Here is a 13861-nt window from a genome sequence, read left to right as displayed (position 1 = left end):
TAGGGTTGGGGGGGGGGGGGGGCGAGCTAAAACTTGGGACAGGGCGACTTCCCCAGCTTCCGACGCCCCTGGGGTGTGTTGCAAAAAAATGGTGGGGGAGGGGGTAAGCTGCAACAGCTTTATTGTATCACAGCCGACACGTGTCCATATAGCTGAAATACCAAAGGCCCCCCTGTAGGGGAAATACCACAGGAAAGAAAAAGAAGAGGGTGGAGGGGAGTCTGGATAAATTACTAATGCATCGAAATACGGTTCGCTGATATTGGCGCGATTTGCCTCTGTGAATTTGTTGGAGCTGTATCCATCACGCGAACTTGTCGTTTTGACCGAAGCAGCAGGCGCCTTGGAATACAAGAATTTTCGTTGTGCCTCTTCGTAGCGATCCGTCTGCAACTATCCCACGGGTGTAGCGCCGACATGAAGCCGAGTTCCTTTTTTAGTCAGACGGCACAAATGAAAGCCTGCACGCTATCTGTGTTTCGGGTTGTCGAAGGGAAGAAAATCTATTCCGATGTCCGTTTCTCATGACGAGAAGCGGCAGGGAGAGACGCGTCGGGCCGCACACACAGGGTCCCGACCCGTCTTGTTTCATACCGCATTCGCACATACATGGACGGCGACGTCTCCGCGACATGTCGCTCCGTACCGCTACGCTGCTCTGAACAACCAGAAGACTAGGATCATCACCCGTCAGTTTCGCGGTTGTCTGCTCTCAGTTTGTCGTTAACCTCTATAGCGTCAGCACAGTATGTCGTGGAACAGGTGGCAAGACCGAAGGAAAGAGCACGACCCACTCCAGTTCCCCGTCGGTCGTATTCATCGTCTCCTGAGCAAGGGCAACTACGCCGAGCGCGAGCAGGCGCCCTGGTTTACCTGGCAGCCGTGCTCGAGGTGGCGGGCAACGCCGCTCACAACAACCAGAAGACGAGTATCATCCCCCGTCAGTTTGGCGGTTGTCTGCTTGCAGTTTTTCGTTAACCTCTATAGCGTCAGCATAACCGGTCGTGGAAAAGGTGGCAAGGCTAAGGGAGAGAGCAAGTCCCATTCCACTACAACAGGACTGCAGTTCCCCGTTGGTCGTATTCATCGTCTCCTGAGGAAGGGAAACTACGTCGAGCGCGTAGGACCAGGCGCACTGGTTTACCTTGCAGCTGTGCTCGAGGTGGCGTGCAACGCCGCTCAGAACAACCAGAAGACGAGGATCATCCCCCGTCAGTTTGGCGGTTGTCTGCTTGCAGTTTTTCGTTAACCTCTATAGCGTCAGCATAACCGGTCGTGGAAAAGGTGGCAAGGCTAAGGGAGAGAGCAAGTCCCATTCCACTACAACAGGACTGCAGTTCCCCGTTGGTCGTATTCATCGTCTCCTGAGGAAGGGAAACTACGTCGAGCGCGTAGGACCAGGCGCACTGGTTTACCTTGCAGCTGTGCTCGAGGTGGCGTGCAACGCCGCTCAGAACAACCAGAAGACGAGGATCATCCCCCGTCAGTTTCGCGGTTGTCTGCTTGCCGTTTGTCGTTAACCTCTATAGCGTCAGCATAACAGGTCGTGGAAAAGGTGGCAAGACCGAAGGAAAGAGCACGACCCACTCCCGTTGCCCGTCGGTCGTATTCATCGTCTCCTGAGCAAGGGCAACTACGCCGAGCTAGCGTAGGAGCAGGCGCTCTGGTTTACCTGGCAGCCGTGCTCGAGGTGGCGGGCAACGCGCTCAGAACAACCAGAGGACGAGCATCATCCCCCGTCAGTTTCGCGGTTGTCTGCTTGCCGTTTGTCGTTAACCTCTATAACCTCTATAGCGTCAGCATAACGGGTCGTGGAAAAGGTGGCAAGACTAAGGGAAAGAGCAAGTCCCATTCCAGTACAACAGGGCTCCAGTTCTCCGTCGGTCGCATTCATCGTCTCCTGAGGAAGGGAAACTACGCCGAGCGCGTAGGAGCAGGCGCCCAGGTTTACCTTGCAGCTGTGCTCGAGGTGGCGGGCAACGCCGCTCAGAACAACCAGAAGACGAGGATCATCCCCCGTCAGTTTCGCGGTTGTCTGCTTGCAGTTTGTCGTTAACCTCTATAGCGTCAGCATAACAGGTCATGGAAAAGGTGGCAAGACCGAAGGAAAGAGCACGACCCACTCCAGTTCCCCGTCGGTCGTATTCATCGTCTCCTGAGCAATGGCAACTACGCCGAGCGCGTAGGAGCACGCGCCCTGGTTTACCTGGCAGCTGTGCTCGAGGTGGCGGGCAACGCCGCTCACAACAACCAGAGGACGAGGATCACCCCCTGTCAGTTTCGCGATTGTCTGCTTGCAGTTTGTCGTTAACCTCTCTATCGTCAACATGGCAGGTCGTGGAAAGGTGGCAAGGCCAAGGGAGAGAGCAAGTCCCATTCCAGTACAACAGGGCTGCAGTTCCCCGTTGGTCGTATTCATCGTCTCCTGAGGAAGGGCAACTGCGCCGAGCGCGTAGGAGCAGGCGCCCAGGTTTACATGGCAGCCGTGCTCGAGGTGGCGGGCAACGCCGCTCACAACAACCAGAAGACGAGTATCATCCCCCGTTAGTTTGGCGGTTGTCTGCTTGCAGTTTGTCGTTAACCTCTATAGCGTCAGCATAACGGGTCGTGGAAAAGGTGGCAAGACTAAGGGAAAGAGCAAGTCCCATTCCAGTACAATAGGGCTCCAGTTCTCCGTCGGTGGCATTCATCGTCTCCTGAGGAAGGGAAACGACGTCGAGCGCGTAGGACCAGGCGCCCTGGTTTACCTTGCAGCTGTGCTCGAAGTGACGGGCAACGCCGCTCAGAACAACCGGAAGACGAGGATCATCCCCCGTCAGTTTCGCGGTTGTGTGCTTGCAATTTGTCATTAATCTCTATAGCGTCAGCATAGCAGGTTGTGGATATGGTGGCAACACCAAGGGAAAGAGGAAAACCCACTCCTGTTCCCCGTCGGTCGTATTCATCGTCTCCTGAGGAAAGGAAACTACGCTGAGCGTGTAGGAGCAGGCGCCCTGGTTTACCATGCAGCTGTCCTCGAGATGACGGGCAACGCCGCTCACAACAACCAGAAGACGAGGATCATCCGCCGTCAGTTTGGCAGCTTACAGTTTGTCGTTAGCCTCTATAGCGTCAGCATAACAGGTCGTGGAAAAAGTGGCAAGGCTAAGGGAAAGAGCAAGTCTCATTCCAGTACAACAGGGCTGCAGTTCCCCGTTGGTCGTATTCATCGTCTCCTGAGGAAGGGCAACTACGCCGAGCGCGTAGCAGCAGGCACCCAGGTTTACCTGGCAGCTGTGCTCGAGGTGGCGGGCAACGCCGCTCAGAACAACCAGAAGACGAGTATCATCCCCCGTCAGTCTCGCGGTTGTCTGCTTGCAGTTTGTCGTTAACCTCTATAGCGTCAGCATAGCAGGTTGCGGAAATGGTGGCAACACCAAGGGAAAGAGGAAGACCCACTCCTGTTCCCCGTCGGTCGTATTCATCGTCTCCTGAGGAAGGCAAACTACGCCGAGCGCGTAGGAGCAGGCGCCCTGGTTTACCTGGCAGCCGTGCTCGAGGTGGCGGGCAACGCCGCTCAGAACAACCAGAAGACGAGGATCATCCCCCGTCAGTTTCGCGGTTGTCTGCTTGCAGTTTGTCGTTAACCTCTATAGCGTCAGCATAACAGGTCGTGGAAAAGGTGGCAAGACCGAAGGAAAGAGCACGACCCACTCCAGTTCCCCGTCGGTCGTATTCATCGTCTCCTGAGCAAGGGCAACTACGCCGAGCGCGTAGGAGCAGCGCCCCGGTTTACCTGGCAGCCGTGCTCGAGGTGGCGGGCAACGCCGCTCAGAACAACCAGAGGACGAGCATCATCCCCCGTCAGTTTCGCGGTTGTCTGCTTGCCGTTTGTCGTTAACCTCTATAGCGTCAGCATAACGGGTCGTGGAAAAGGTGGCAAGACTAAGGGAAAGAGCAAGTCCCATTCCAGTACAACAGGGCTCCAGTTCTCCATCGGTCGCATTCATCGTCTCCTGAAGAAGGGAAACTACGCCGAGCGCGTAGGAGCAGGCGCTCAGGTTTACCTGGCAGCTGTGCTCGAGGTGGCGGGCAACGCCGCTCGCAACAACAAGAAGACGAGGATCATCCCCCGTTAGTTTCGCGGTTCTCTGCTTGCAGTTTGTCGTTAACCTCTATAGCGTCAGCATAACAGGTCGTGGAAAATGTGGCAAGGCTAAGGGAAGGAGCAAGTCCCATTTCAGTACAACAGGGCTGCAGTTCCCCGTTGGTCGTGTTCATCGTCTCCTGAGGAAGGGCAACTACGCCGAGTGCGTAGGAGCAGGCGCCCAGGTTTACCTGGCAGCTGTGCTCGAGGTGGCGGGCAACGCCGCTCGCAACAACAAGAAGACGAGGATCATCTCCCGTCACCTAGAGTTGGCCGCTGTCTGCTTGCAGTTTGTCGTTAACCTCTCTATCGTCAACATCGAAGGTCGTGGAAAATATGGCAAAGCGAAGGGAGAGAGCAAGACCCACTCCAGCACAACAGGGCTGCAGTTCCCCGTTGGTCATATTCATCGTCTCCTGAGGAGGGGAAACTACGCCGAGCCCGTAGGAGCAGGCGCCCAGGTTTACCTGGCAGCTCTGCTCGAGGTGGCGGGCAACGTCGCTCAGAACAACCAGAAGACGAGGATCATCCCACGACAGTTTTTGCGGTTGTCTGCTTGCAGTTTGTCGTTAACCTCTAGAGCGTAACAGGTCGTGGAAAATGTGGCAACACCAAGGGAAAGAGCAAGTCCCGTTCCAGTACAACAGGGCTGCAGTTCCCTGTTGGTCGTATTCATCGTCTCCTGTGGAAGGGCAACTACGCCGGGCGCGTAGGAGCAGGCGCCCTGGTTTACCTGGCAGCCGTGCTCGAGGTGGCGGGCAACGCCGCTCACAACAACCAGAATCCGAGGATCATCCCCCGTCAGTTTCGCCGTTGTCTGCTTGCAGTTTGTTGTTAACATCTATAGCGTCAGCATAGCAGGTCGTGGAAAAGGTGGCAAGACCGAAGGAAAGAGAACGACCCACTCCAGTTCCCCATCGGTCGTATTCATCGTCTCCTGGGGAAGGGAAACTACGCTGAGTGCGTAGGAGCAGGCGCCCTAGTTTACCTTGCAGCTGTGCTCGAGATGGCGGGCAACGCCGCTCACAACAACCAGAAGACGAGGATCATCCCCCGTCAGTTTGGCGGTTGTCTGCTTGCAGTTTGTCGTTAACCTCTATAGCGTCAGTATAACAGGTCGTGGGAAATGTGGCAAGGCTAAGGGAAAGAGCAAGTCCCATTCCAGTACAACAGGGCTGCAGTTCCCCGTTGGTCGTATTCATCGTCTCCTCAGGAAGGGCAACTACGCCGAGCGCGTAGGAGCAGGCGCCCTGGTTTACCTGGCAGCCGTGCTCGAGGTGGCGGGCAACGCCGCTCACAACAACCAGAATCCGAGGATCATCCCCCGTCAGTTTCGCCGTTGTCTGCTTGCAGTTTGTTGTTAACATCTATAGCGTCAGCATAGCAGGTCGTGGAAAAGGTGGCAAGACCGAAGGAAAGAGAACGACCCACTCCAGTTCCCCATCGGTCGTATTCATCGTCTCCTGAGGAAGGGCAACTACGCCGAGCGCGTAGGAGCAGGCGCCCAGGTTTACCTGGCAGCTGTGCTCGAGGTGGCGGGCAACGCCGCTCATAACAACCAGAAGACGAGGATCATCCGCCGTCAGTTTGGCGGTTGTCTGCTTGCAGTTTGTCGTTAGCCTCTATACCGTCAGCATAACGGGTCGTGGAAAAGGTGGCAAGGCTAAGGGAGAGAGCAAGTCCCATTCCAGTACAACAGGGCTGCAGTTCCCCGTTGGTTGTATTCATCGTCTCCTGAGGAAGGGCACCTACGCCGTGCGCGTAGGAGCAGACGCCCAGGTTTACCTGGCAGCTGTGCTCGAGGTGGCGGGCAACGCTGCTCAGAACAACCAGAAGACGAGGATCATCCCCCGTCAGTTTGGCGGTTGTCTGCTTGCAGTTTGTCGTTAACCTGTATAGCGTCAGCATAACGGGTCGTGGAAAAGGTGGCAAGGCTAAGGGAAAGAGCAAGTCCCATTCCAGTACAACACGGCTGCAGTTCCCCGTCTTTCGTATTCATCGTCTCCTGAGGAAGGGAAACTACGCCGAGCGCGTAGGAGCAGGCGCCCAGGTTTACCTGGCAGCTGTGCTCGAGGTGGCGGGCAACGCCGCTCTGAACAACCAGAAGACGAAGATCATCCCCAGTCAGTTTGGCGGTTGTCTGCTTGCAGTTTGTCGTTTACCTCTGTAGCGTCAGCATAGCAGGTCGTGAAAATGGTGGCAAGACCAAGGGAAAGAGGAAGACCCACTCCTGTTCCCCGTCGGTCGTATTCATCGTCTCCTGAGGAAGGGAAACTACGCCGAGCGCGTAGGAGCAGGCGCCCTGGTTTACCTTGCAGCTGTGCTCGAGGCGACGGGCAACGCCGCTCACAACAACCAGAAGACGAGGATCATCCCCCGTTAGTTTCGCGGTTCTCTGCTTGCGGTTTGTCGTTAACCTCTATAGCGTCAGCATAACGGGTCATGGAAAATGTGGCAAGGCTAAGGTAAAGAGCAAGTCCCATTTCAGTACAACAGGGCTGCAGTTCCCCGTTGGTCGTGTTCATCGTCTCCTGAGGAAGGGCAACTGCGCCGAGTGCGTAGGAGCAGGCGCCCAGGTTTACCTGGCAGCTGTGCTCGAGGTGGCGAGCAACGCCGCTCAGAACAACCAGAAGACGAGGATCATCCCCCGTCAGTTTGGCGGTTGTCTGCTTGCAGTTTGTCGTTAACCTCTATAGCGTCAGCATAGCAGGTCGTGGAAAAGGTGGCAAGACCGAAGGAAAGAGCACGACCCACTCCAGTTCCCCATCGGTCGTATTCATCGTCTCCTGTGGAAGGGCAACTATGCCGAGCGCGTAGGAGCAGGTGCCCAGGTTTACCTGGCAGCTGTGCTCGAGGTGGCGGGCAACGCCGCTCAGAACAACCAGAAGACGAGTATCATCCCCCGTCAGTTTGGCGGTTGTCTGCTTGCAGTTTGTCGTTAACCTCTATAGCGTCAGCATAGCAGGTCGTGGAAATGGTGGCAAGACCGAAGGAAAGAGCACGACCCACTCCTGTTCCCCGTCGGTCGTATTCATCGTCTCCTGAGGAAGGGCAACTACGCCGAGCGCATAGGAGCAGGCGCCCAGGTTTACCTGGCAGCTGTGCTCGAGGTGGCGAGCAACGTCGCTCAGAACAACCAGAAGACAAGTATCATCCCCCCTCAGTTTGGCGGTTGTCTGCTTGCAGTTTGTCGTTTACCTCTATAGCGTCAGCATAGCAGGTCGTGGAAATGGTGGCAAGACCAAGGGAAAGAGGAAGACCCACTCCTGTTCCCCGTCGGTCGTATTCATCGTCTCCTGAGGAAGGGCAACTACGCCGAACGCGTAGGAGCAGGCGCCCAGGTTTACCTGGCAGCTGTGCTCGAGGTGGCGGGCAACGGCGCTCAAAATACCCAGAAGACGAGGATCATCCCCCGTTAGTTTGGCGGTTGTCTGCTTACAGTTTGTCGTTAACCTCTATAGCGTCAGCATAGCAGGTTGTGGAAAAGGTGGCAAGACCGAAGGAAAGAGGAGACCCATCCTGTTCCCCGTCTGTCGTATTCATCGTCTCCTGAAGAAGGGAAACTACGCCGAGCGAGTAGGAGCAGGCGCCCTGGTTTACCTGGCAGCCGTGCTCGAGGTGGCGGGCAATGCCGCTCAGAACAACCAGAAGACGAGTATCATCCCCCGTCAGTTTGGCGGTTGTCTGCTTGCAGTTTGTCGTTAACCTCTATAGCGTCAGCATAGCAGGTCGTGGAAATGGTGGCAAGACCGAAGGAAAGAGCACGACCCACTCCTGTTCCCCGTCGGTCGTATTCATCGTCTCCTGAGGAAGGGCAACTACGCCGAGCGCATAGGAGCAGGCGCCCAGGTTTACCTGGCAGCTGTGCTCGAGGTGGCGAGCAACGTCGCTCAGAACAACCAGAAGACAAGTATCATCCCCCCTCAGTTTGGCGGTTGTCTGCTTGCAGTTTGTCGTTTACCTCTATAGCGTCAGCATAGCAGGTCGTGGAAATGGTGGCAAGACCAAGGGAAAGAGGAAGACCCACTCCTGTTCCCCGTCGGTCGTATTCATCGTCTCCTGAGGAAGGGCAACTACGCCGAACGCGTAGGAGCAGGCGCCCAGGTTTACCTGGCAGCTGTGCTCGAGGTGGCGGGCAACGGCGCTCAAAATACCCAGAAGACGAGGATCATCCCCCGTTAGTTTGGCGGTTGCCTGCTTACAGTTTGTCGTTAACCTCTATAGCGTCAGCATAGCAGGTTGTGGAAAAGGTGGCAAGACCGAAGGAAAGAGGAGACCCATCCTGTTCCCCGTCTGTCGTATTCATCGTCTCCTGAAGAAGGGAAACTACGCCGAGCGAGTAGGAGCAGGCGCCCTGGTTTACCTGGCAGCCGTGCTCGAGGTGGCGGGCAATGCCGCTCAGACCAACCAGAAGACGAGTATCATCCCCCGTCAGTTTGGCGGTTGTCTGCTTGCAGTTTGTCGTTAACCTCTATAGCGTCAGCATAGCAGGTTGTGGAAAAGGTGGCAAGACCGAAGGAAAGAGGAGACCCATCCTGTTCCCCGTCTGTCGTATTCATCGTCTCCTGAAGAAGGGAAACTACGCCGAGCGAGTAGGAGCAGGCGCCCTGGTTTACCTGGCAGCCGTGCTCGAGGTTTCGGGCAATGCCGCTCAGAACAACCAGAAGACGAGTATCATCCCCCGTCAGTTTGGCGGTTGTCTGCTTGCAGTTTGTCGTTAACCTCTATAGCGTCAGCATAGCAGGTAGTGGAAAAGGTGGCAAGACCGAAGGGACGAGCACGACCGACTCCAGTTCTCCGTCGGTCGTATTCATCGTCTCCGGAGGAAGGGCAACTACGCCGAGCGCGTAGGAGCAGGCGCCCTGGTTTACCTGGCAGCCGTGCTCGAGGTGGCGAGCAACGCCGCTCAGAACAACCAGAAGACGAGGATCATCCCCCGTCAGTTTGGCGGTTGTCTGCTTGCAGTTTGTCGTTAGCCTCTATAGCGTCAGCCTAACGGGTCGTGGAAAAGGTGGCAAGGTTAAGGGAGAGAGCAAGTCCCATTCCAGTAAAACAGGGCTGCAGTTCCCCGTTGGTCGTATTCATCGTCTCCTAAGGAAGGGCTCAAAGGAAGGCTCAAAGGAAGGGCTCAAAACAACCGGAAGACGAGGACCATCCCCCGTCAGTTTCGCGGTTGTTTGCTTGCAGTTTATCGTTAACCTCTATAGCGTCAGCATAGCAGGTCGTGGAAAAGGTGGCAAGACCGAAGGAAAGAGCACGACCCACTCCAGTTCCCCATCGGTCGTGTTCATCGTCTCCTGAGGACGGGCAACTACGCCGAGCGCATAGGAGCAGGCGCCCAGGTTTACCTGGCAGCTGTGCTCAAGGTGGCGAGGAACGCCGCTCAGAACAACCAGAAGACGAGGATCATCCCCCGTCAGTTTGGCGGTTGTCTGCTTGCAGTTTGGCGTTAACCTCTATAGCGTCAGCATAGCAGGTCGTGGAAATGGTGGCAAGACCAAGGGAAACAGGAAGACCCACCCCTGTTCCCTGTCGGTCGTATTCGTCTTCTCCTGAGGAAGGACAACTACGCCGAGTGCGTAGGAGCAGGCGCCCAGGTTTACCTGGCAGCTGTGCTCGAGGTGGCGGGCAACGCCGCTCACAACAACCAGAAGACGAGGATCATCCCCCGTCAGTTTGGCGGTTGTCTGCTTGCAGTTTGGCGTTAACCTCTATAGCGTCAGCATAGCAGGTCGTGGAAATGGTGGCAAGACCAAGGGAAAGAGGAAAACCCACTCCTGTTCCCCGTCGGTCGTATTCTTCGTCTCCTGAGGAAAGGAATCTACGCTGAGCGCGTAGGAGCAGGCGCCCTGGTTTACCTGGCAGCCGTGCTCGAGGTGGCGGGCAACGCCGCTAACAACAACCAGAAGACGAGGATCATCTCCCGTCTCCTAGAGTTGGCCGCTGTCTGCTTGCAGTTTGTCGTTAACCTCTCTATCGTCAACATGGCAGGTCGTGAAAAAGGTGGCAAGGCCAAGGGAGAGAGCAAGACCCACTGCAGCACAACAGGGCTGCAGTTCCCCGCTGGTCGTATTCATCGTCTCCTGTGGAAGGGCAACTACGCCGAGCGCGTAGGAGCAGGCGCCCAGGTTTACCTGGCAGCTGTGCTCGAGGTGGCGGGCAACGCCGCTCAGAACAACCAGAAGACGACTATCATCCCCCGTCAGTTTGGCGGCCGAGCGCGTAGGAGCAGTCGCCCAGGTTTACCTGGCAGCTGTGCTCGAGGTGGCGAGCAACGCCGCTCAAAATATCCAGAATACGAGGACCATCCCCCGTCAGTTTCGCGGTTGTCTGCTTGCAGTTTGTCGTTAACCTCTATAGCGTCAGCATAACAGGTCGTGGAAAATGTGGCAAGGCCAAGGGAAAGAGCAAGTCCCATTCCAGTACAACACGGCTGCAGTTCTCTGTTGGTCGTATTCATCGTCTCCTGAGGAAGGGAAACTACGCCGAGCGCTTAGGAGTAGGCGCCCTGGTTTACCTTGCACACTCTAAGAAAAAAAGGAGTAAAATGGAGAGTAATTACAGCTTCTACTCCCCTAGTCTGCAATTACTCCCCATTTTACTCCCCTAACCCAACATTTAGTCCCGACATTTACTCCCCAGGACTGCAACTTGTCACTAAACTTTGCGAATGGTCTCCTGAATGCAACAGTCTACGTAAATATGTCTCCTTGGTCAATTTGAACGACATAAGGCTGTATAACTCAGAAAACGTAGAAATTTTGCAGCCACACAGAGTAAGAAACAGTTAGCGCATCTTTCTTCGCAAATTGTGCCCTAATATGGCGCAAGATTTTATATCACTCGATATATCACCGTTGACGGTTTGCTTCAAAGTATTTCCATGCATGCGCACCAATTATGTACCTGGGACTCTTACAACAGCGCGTGAAATGCGGTCTTCACTCTGTGACGTGCATTTACTCCCGAAAGGGACTATTTTTTGTGGCAATGCAATTACTCCCTAAAGGAGTAAAAGTACTCCTTTTTTTCTTAGAGTGCAGCTGTGCTCGAGGTGGCGGGCAACGCCGCTCACAACAACCAGAAGACGAGGATCATCCCCCGTCAGTTTGGCGGTAGTCTGCTTGCAGCTTGTCGTTAACCTCTATAGCGTCAGCATAACAGGTCGTGGAAAATGTGGCAAGGCTAAGGAAAAGAGCAAGTCCCATTCCAGTACAACAGGGCTGCAGTTCCCCGTTGGTCGTATTCATCGTCTCCTGAGGAAGGGCAACTGCGCCGAGCGCGTAGGAGCAGGCGCCCAGGTTTACCTGGCAGCTGTGCTCGAGGTGGCGGGCAACGCCGCTCAGAATACCCACAAGACGAGGATCATCCCCCGTCAGTTTGGCGGTTGTCTGCTTGCAGTTTGTCGTTAACCTCTATAGCGTCAGCATAACAGGTCGTGGAAAATGTGGCAAGGCTAAGGGAAAGAGCACGTCCCATTCCAGTACAACAGGGCTGCAGTTCCCCGTTGGTCGTATTCGTCATCTCCTGAGCAAGAGCAACTACGCCGAGCGCGTAGGAGCAGGCGGCCTGGTTTACCTGGCAGCTGTGCTCGAGGTGGCGAGGAACGCCGCTCAGAACAACCAGAAGACGAGGATCATCCCCCGTCAGTTTGGCGGTTGTCTGCTTGCAGTTTGGCGTTAACCTGTATAGCGTCAGCATAGCAGGTCGTGGAAATGGCGGCAAGACCAAGGGAAAGAGGAAAACCCACTCCTGTTCCCCGTCGGTCGTATTATTCGTCTCCTGGGGAAAGGAATCTACGCTGAGCGCGTAGGAGCAGGCGCCGTGGTTTACCTGGCAGCCGTGCTCGAGGTGGCGGGCAACGCCGCTAACAACAACCAGAAGACGAGGATCATCCCCCGTCTCCTAGAGTTGGCCGCTGTCTGCTTGCAGTTTGTCGTTAACCTCTCTATCGTCAACATGGCAGGTCGTGAAAAAGGTGGCAAGGCCAAGGGAGAGAGCAAGACCCACTGCAGCACAACAGGGCTGCAGTTCCCCGTTGGTCGTATTCATGGTCTCCTGTGGAAGGGCAACTACGCCGAGCGCGTAGGAGCAGGCGCCCTGGTTTACCTGGCAGCCGTGGTCGAGGTTGCGGGCAACGCCGCTCAGAACAACCAGAAGACGAGTATCATCCCCCGTCAGTTTGGCGGCCGAGCGCGTAGGAGCAGGCGCCCAGGTTTACCTGGCAGCTGTGCTCGAGGTGGTGGGCAACGGCGCTCAAAATAACCAGAATACGAGGACCATCCCCCGTCAGTTTCGCGGTTGTCTGCTTGCAGTTTGTCGTTAACCTCTATAGCGTCAGCATAACAGGTCTTGGAAAATGTGGCAAGGCTAAGGGAAAGAGCATGTCCCATTCCAGTACAACACGGCTGCAGTTCCCCGTTGGTCGTATTCATCGTCTCCTGAGGAATGGCAACTACGCCGAGCGCGTAGGAGCGGGCGCCCTGGTTTACCTGGCAGCCGTGCTCGAGGAGGCGGGCAACGCCGCTCAAAACAACCGGAAGACGAGGACCATCCCCCGTCAGTTTCGCGGTTGTTTGCTTGCAGTTTGTCGTTAGCCTCTATAGCGTCAGCCTAACGGGTCGTGGAAAAGGTGGCAAGGTTAAGGGAGAGAGCAAGTCCCATTCCAGTACAACAGGGCTGCAGTTCCCCGTTGGTCGTATTCATCGTCTCCTGAGGAAGGGCAACTGCGCCGAGCGCGTAGGAGCAGGCGCCCAGGTTTACCTGGCAGCTGTGCTCGAGGTGGCGGGCAACGCCGCTCAGAATACCCACAAGACGAGGATCATCCCCCGTCAGTTTGGCGGTTGTCTGCTTGCAGTTTGTCGTTAACCTCTATAGCGTCAGCATAACAGGTCGTGGAAAATGTGGCAAGGCTAAGGGAAAGAGCACGTCCCATTCTAGTACAACAGGGCTGCAGTTCCCCGTTGGTCGTATTCGTCATCTCCTGAGCAAGAGCAACTACGCCGAGCGCGTAGGAGCAGGCGGCCTGGTTTACCTGGCAGCTGTGCTCGAGGTGGCGAGGAACGCCGCTCAGAACAACCAGAAGACGAGGATCATCCCCCGTCAGTTTGGCGGTTGTCTGCTTGCAGTTTGGCGTTAACCTGTATAGCGTCAGCATAGCAGGTCGTGGAAATGGCGGCAAGACCAAGGGAAAGAGGAAAACCCACTCCTGTTCCCCGTCGGTCGTATTATTCGTCTCCTGGGGAAAGGAATCTACGCTGAGCGCGTAGGAGCAGGCGCCGTGGTTTACCTGGCAGCCGTGCTCGAGGTGGCGGGCAACGCCGCTAACAACAACCAGAAGACGAGGATCATCCCCCGTCTCCTAGAGTTGGCCGCTGTCTGCTTGCAGTTTGTCGTTAACCTCTCTATCGTCAACATGGCAGGTCGTGAAAAAGGTGGCAAGGCCAAGGGAGAGAGCAAGACCCACTGCAGCACAACAGGGCTGCAGTTCCCCGTTGGTCGTATTCATGGTCTCCTGTGGAAGGGCAACTACGCCGAGCGCGTAGGAGCAGGCGCCCTGGTTTACCTGGCAGCCGTGGTCGAGGTTGCGGACAACGCCGCTCAGAACAACCAGAAGACGAGTATCATCCCCCGTCAGTTTGGCGGCCGAGCGCGTAGGAGCAGGCGCCCAGGTTTACCTGGCAGCTGTGCTCGAGGTGGTGGGCAACGGCGCTCAAAATAACCAGAATACGAGGA

The sequence above is a fragment of the Ornithodoros turicata genome, chromosome 3 (assembly GCF_037126465.1).
Source record: "Ornithodoros turicata isolate Travis chromosome 3, ASM3712646v1, whole genome shotgun sequence".
Classification (NCBI taxonomy): Eukaryota; Metazoa; Arthropoda; class Arachnida; order Ixodida; family Argasidae; genus Ornithodoros; species Ornithodoros turicata.
Note: the sequence above shows the minus strand (reverse complement) of the source record.